General features: G+C 40.9%; 1 non-coding gene across 1 annotated transcript; it reads right to left on the reverse strand.

The window, feature by feature from the left end:
• Positions 1 to 2,312: 2,312 nt before the first annotated feature.
• Positions 2,313 to 2,419, reverse strand: LOC141597821 (small nucleolar RNA R71). Its single transcript, XR_012523035.1, has one exon. It is a non-coding gene; the product is annotated as a small nucleolar RNA R71 (small nucleolar RNA).
• Between the last annotated feature and the right edge of the window lie 3,971 nt (positions 2,420 to 6,390).

Consider the following 6,390-nt stretch of genomic DNA (forward strand, 5'->3'; position numbering starts at 1 on the left):
AGTATAGTAATATCTATAACAACCCGACCCGCCACCGTCGTAACACAACCCCAATAAGATGGATGTGCACTTTTGGGCCCATTAATTGTCCTCACTTAAGCCCAAAAGCACAAGGCCTTGTTACTAAGTGGTGGGTGGAATCCCTTATAAACATATCACAACCTCCTCAATTCCCCGATGTGGGACAACCTTACTCTCAATAACTTGGGGTGTTTCAATCTCCCCCACTTAAAGAACACAACGTCCTCGTTGTGCCTCCAACTTGACCGCAGCCAAGCCCAGAATCCTCCCCCGCTAGGTGTGTGACTCGGGTACTCCCGACCACGGGCTCACCACACGGTCGCAGGGTCGCTCTGATACCATTTATAACAACCCGACCCGCCACCGTCGTAACACAACCCCAATAAGATGGATGTGCACTTTTGGGCCCATTAATTGTCCTCACTTAAGCCCAAAAGCACAAGGCCTTGTTACTAAGTGGTGGGTGGAATCCCTTATAAACATATCACAACCTCCTCAATTCCCCGATGTGGGACAACCTTACTCTCAATAACTTGGGGTGTTTCAATATCAATCAAATCTCTCTTTAATATTGTAATCAAGTATTAATCAAGTTCTAATTCAAGATCTAGTTTCTTAATTCCTCTCTTGTTCTTGCTTTATTTTGGGTAATTGAAGATTATTTGGGTTATTTTGGGAGATTGACAACCTCTCAATCTAGGATTCAAGTACTTCTATTATTCTTGCTTTATTATTGGAATCATTAGTAGGTATAATCTCTTAATCCCTTTTTAATTATTGCTAATTACTTTCATTTATTCATCATGTTTCATTATGTTAGTATGATTGACAACCTTTCTACCATGATCAACATGATAATGAGTGAGTAGTCTTTTAGCTAGGGTTTAATGGGTGATTAGGGGAAACCAACATGGGGAATGATTCATGCTTAAATCAATATGCTTTCATATCTTATTTGCTTGCTTGTTTTGATCTTAATACATGCACATGTTATGTTTGATGAAATGCTAAGCCTATGAATCCTTGCATTTACTATCACCTTCTATCCTTTCAACTTGACTTGTAAGACATAACCCAACTCGAGTCTTGTTAGACCATGCATGTGTTGAGTAGGAAAGACTAAGTCGACTTGTAGGTGTTGTACAATCTAATCGATTCGGCTCCGGGACCCAAACTTTCCTAGGATTGTAAGATATAACCCAACTCAATCCATCACAACAATAATTGCTTGCTTATAATTCGAGAACATGTTTGTATGATCATATCCCATGATTCCCCTATGAACCCATGACACCCTAGTGCCTTTAATCAATTGTTTACACCCCTTACTTCATTCATCTTGCTAGTTTATTTTCATTGCTATTTTATTTAGTAACCTTCTACATCAACCCAATTTGTGACACCCCTAGACACTACTAGTTGCAATAGAATTCTCATTTCAATACCCGTCCCTTGGGATCCGACCTTTACTTGCCGCTTTGCTAATTGTAGAGTTGCTTGTTAAGCTATAAATTGTGTTTTGTATCGACCTTTGACCAACGACCACATATGCTTAATTGTGAACACCAAATGGCTTCGACCAAAAATGGCGCCGTTGCCGGGGACGGTGTTTAATTGATTTAAGATTTCGTTTATTGTTATTAGTTGTATCTTTTTCACCTTGGGGAAGTAAAACTCCTCAAGGTTTGTTCTAATTGTTTTTGACTTGTTTGATATTTTGCATGTCTAGAAGGTTACAAAGAGATTTGTTACCTTTTGACCGTGAAATCGAAAGAACCTTGACGAATAATAGGAGACTTGTTAGGAGGAATTTGGGAAGTGTTGGTGAAGTTGTTCAACCCACTAGTGAGTTTGTCAATCCTTTCGCAATAGAAGGAGAAGAGAACCCATTACTCAATACCCCACAAAATCCACCTACAATGCCTAAGTTCTCGTCACACTCTATACCCACCGAGGAGGATCTACCAAATGGTACTCCTACACCACAACATCTTACCGGAAACTTTATTGCCAAGTCCGCCTTCATCCAACTAGTTGAGAGGAGCCAATTCGGGGGAATGCCTAGTGAGGACCCTCATTCTCATATGGAAACCTTTTGCGATTATTGTGAAGCTATCTCTCAAACCGGCGTGACTCAAGACCAAATAAGATGGGTCTTATTTCCTTTTTCGTTAATCGGCACCGCCAAACAATGGTTGAAAGGCCTTGATAAGGCCACTCTTGGAATAGATTCTTGGAAGAAGTTAGCTCTAGCTTTCTACAAAAAATTCTACCCACCGGAAAAGACTAACATGCTAAGAGCTCAGATTACGGGTTTTAAGCAAAGGGATGAAGAATATTTGTATGAAGCTTGGGAGCGGTTCAAAGGTATTTGTCGCTCATGCCCTCACCATGGACTTAGCGAATGGTTTTTAGTGCAACAGTTTTGGAATGGTCTTTATGAAGATTCAAGGAACATTCTCAATATGGGATCAAATGGAATGTTCACGGAAGTTGATGACAATCAAACATGGAACAAGATTGAGGAAATGGCGGTCCATAATTCACAATATAGTAGACCTCGCAAGGCTACTAGAGGAGGAAAGCATGAAGTGGACTCCGTTACTCAATTGGGTGCTCAACTTAGTGCTCACATTGACACAATCAACTTGAAGTTTGAACAAGCTATGGCTAGACTTGAGGAAAACTCAAAATCATCAAAGCATCATGTCAATGCCATGACGGCATCCTCATCAATCCCAAGTGGGATATGTGAGAATTGTGGAACTATGGGTCATGACTCAAGTGAGTGTAGGGGAACAACCGAACAAGTTAATGCTTTCCAAGCTTACAAAAGTGGTACCCCTTATTCAAATTTTTACAATGAAAACACCAAGTTCCATCCAAATCTCTCATACAAAAGCCAAAATGTTCAAAACCCTCAACCAACATACACTCCACCACCCATGAGAAACCAAAATCAAAGACCCTTTTACAATCAAAACCAAAGTTATCAAAATCAAAATCCATACAATCACCACAATGACCAAGGTTTTGATGTCCAAAAAGCGGTCCTCCAAATGCAAAAGAATCAACAAGAATTTTTCACTCAAATGCAAAAAGATAGCCAAGCAAAAGACACCACCATCAACAACATTCTAGCTCACACCAAGATGTTGGAAACACAATTGACTCAACTAGCATCTTCAAGCTCACAAAGACAAAAGGGGCAATTACCACCTCAAAGTAATCCCCCTAGACATGAAACGGTTAGTGCCATCCACTTGAGAAGTGGCACAAGATATGAAGCACCGAAGGAGCAAGTTGAGAATGAAGTTGTGAAAGCTAGTGAAAAGGAACAAATTGTGCAAAGTCCCAAAGAAGGGGAATCATCAAAAGAAGAAAGTTCAAAGAAAAATGAAGATAAAGCCAAAGAGAAGGAGCCCATTGTGATTAGACTTCCTTTTCCAAGTCGTCAAGCCAAGCCCAAATTTGATGATCAACTTGGAAAGTTCATGGAAATTGTGAAGAACCTAGAAGTCTCAATTCCTTTCACGGAATTAATCAATCACGTTCCGGCCTATGCAAAGTATATGAAAGATATCCTCACAAAGAAGAAGTCGATCCGGAAACTTGAGACTATCGCCTTCACTAAGGTGAGTAGTGCAATACTTCAAGGGAGTTCACCTCCAAAGTTAAAGGATCCGGGAAGCTTCTCAATACCGTGTACCATTGGCGACACGACGATCAACAAAGCCTTATGTGATCTAGGGGCTAGTGTGAGTGTCATGCCGTACTCGGTGAGTAAAAGGTTGGGAATGGGAGCGCTTAAATGCACCAATATCACTCTTCAAATGGCCGATAGATCGACGAAGACACCATTAGGGATATGGGAAGATGTCCCCGTGCGAATTGGGAAGTTTTTCATCCCGGTGGACTTTGTCATTGTTGATATGGAGGAAGATTCCAACATTCCAATCATCTTAGGAAGACCTTTCCTACACACCGCGGGTGCGGTGATTGATGTAAAACATGGAGAGCTCACTCTAGAAGTGGGAGATGAAAGCATAACTTTTAATCTTGACAAGACCATGAGAGCTACTCATTTGCATGAGCCATGTTTCATGATTGACCATTATTGTCGAAAAGATGAAAGGAAGAAATCGGAACTCCAATGGAGGAAGAAAGTTGAAGATGCTCCATTCAAAGAGCAAGTGAATTACGACAAGGAGAGCTTGCAAAGCTCATCAAAATCAACCAAGGAAGAAGAAGATGGCCTCATTGGCCAAGAGAAGAAATTGGGAGAGTTGTCTCCATCTAAGCAAGAGATTTTTAATGATCAACTCAATGAAGTTTGTGGTCATTGGGACGACGAATTTGTAGGGATTTTCAATCCCTACATTGGGCATGCCATCGATCATGATCAACAACAAGGACCACGGTCTATTGAGGACCTCTACCATTACAATGAACAAGCTTTTAATTACTTCTTCGAGGTGTTGAGCAACATCAACAACACCTTGAACATGCCCCCTTGACATCTCATCAAGAATGAGAGTTTGGTGGAGTCCTCCCTAAACCACCACTTGTAAATATTTCTAACTCCCTAACTTGCATTTCAATTCTTGTATTGCATTTTTTTTTGTCATTTTTGGATTTCTATTTACTTTGATCAAAATAATTGTCATGAAAGAGAGAAGTGAGGGAGGGATTAACAATTTCAATTGATGTGTAGTGCTTTACCTTAGTGTGGGGATGGCAATTGCCTAGGCCATTCATGCCTTAGTAGTGCCCCCACAATGAAGAACACAAGAAATGAAGAAGAATGGAAGAATGGTAAAGGGAAATGCATTGTGCACAAATCCGGATACAAAGGACAAGAATCGCCCGTCTGAAGAAAATCCGAGCGTCCTGCTGAGAAGACGCCCGTCCTGGGCTGAGCTGAAATTGAAAATTTCTTGACTGTTGAAGAATCCGAGCGGATTTCTGGAAAGACGCCCGTCTCACAGAATCCGTCCGTCTTGTTCACAAGACGCCCGTCCTGCAGCAGAAGAAAAACAAAGAAAATTCTCTGGACTGAAATCCGTCCGTCCTGCTCGAAATCCGCCCGTCTCATCACGAAGAATCCGAGCGGATTCCCCAGAATCCGCCCGTCTCTAGGCGGGATTTTCAAATTTTGAAGCTGTAGAATCCGCACGGATTGCGCCCAATCCGCACGGATTGCCCCTGTGTTTTGAAAAATTCGACTCCTTTAAATACCCCCCCACCTTCATTCATTCATTCATTCACTCACAAACACTACCCACAAAATCAAAACCCTCATCCTCTCCATCTCAAAAATAAAAACCCTCAACAAAACTCACCAAAATCAAATCAAACCATCCTTCAAACAACAAATCAATCACTCCACCTTCAACAACAATCAAAACCAAGCACAAAATCTTCACCCTTTGAGTCGATTTTTGTTCTCATAAAGGCAAAGCCTTTCACCTTCAAGATCGACTTGGGCATTCAACAAATTGAAGATTTTGCACTCTTTTCTTGGTTAAAGCTCATCAATGGCAAGAACAAAGGGACCAACAAAGGCACCAAAGGCAAAGGCTCTCTCTCAAAGGCAAAAAGCTCTCCAAACAAAGAAAGCTTTGGCAATGGTGGTATCAACACCAAACTTGGAGGAACAACCACAACAACAACAAATTTCTATGGGAGCATCACCTTCTACTCCGGTAATTAATCAACTCTTACATTATCCGGAGGTAAATTTCATTTCCGATACCCATAGAAATACATTTGTCAAGTTTGCTATGAGACAAATTCAATCCACCAAATTCATTTGTCAAGATACCTTGAAAAAATTGGGTGTTCTTGAACAAACAAGAGTCTTTTTCAATGCCATGGGTTTGAAGAAAATGTTTGAAATGAAGGAAGTAACATACCCCTCCCTTGTCTTAGAATTCTTAAGTTCTTTAAAAGTGACAAAAGTTGAGAATAGGGAAAATATTGAGTTTCGTCTAGCTAACACTAGTAGACGCATTAGCTTTCCGGAACTAGGTGAAATTTTGGGTCTTAGCGATGAACATAAATATTATAAGCATTATGGGAAGTATGATCCGGAGCCTCTTTGGGAGGCAATCTCCGGGAAGAAATTTGAGGATTTTCATGCATGTCGTGCTCTCTTGGTCCATCACCCGGGCATAAGAGTATGGCACAAAGTTGTGGGAAATACCATAATTGCTAGGAGAGACACCAATCATTTCACCGGACTCGATTTTATTCTCCTTGAATCAACTTTGAATATTGGAAGAATTCACACCAAGCCTTACAATTCCTTGAGGCTCTTGGTAGATAGGTGGCTTAATGTTGATAGTGGGAAGAAGGGTACAACCGTTA

Source organism: Silene latifolia, chromosome 8 (genome assembly GCF_048544455.1).
Source record: "Silene latifolia isolate original U9 population chromosome 8, ASM4854445v1, whole genome shotgun sequence".
Taxonomy (NCBI): domain Eukaryota; kingdom Viridiplantae; phylum Streptophyta; class Magnoliopsida; order Caryophyllales; family Caryophyllaceae; genus Silene; species Silene latifolia.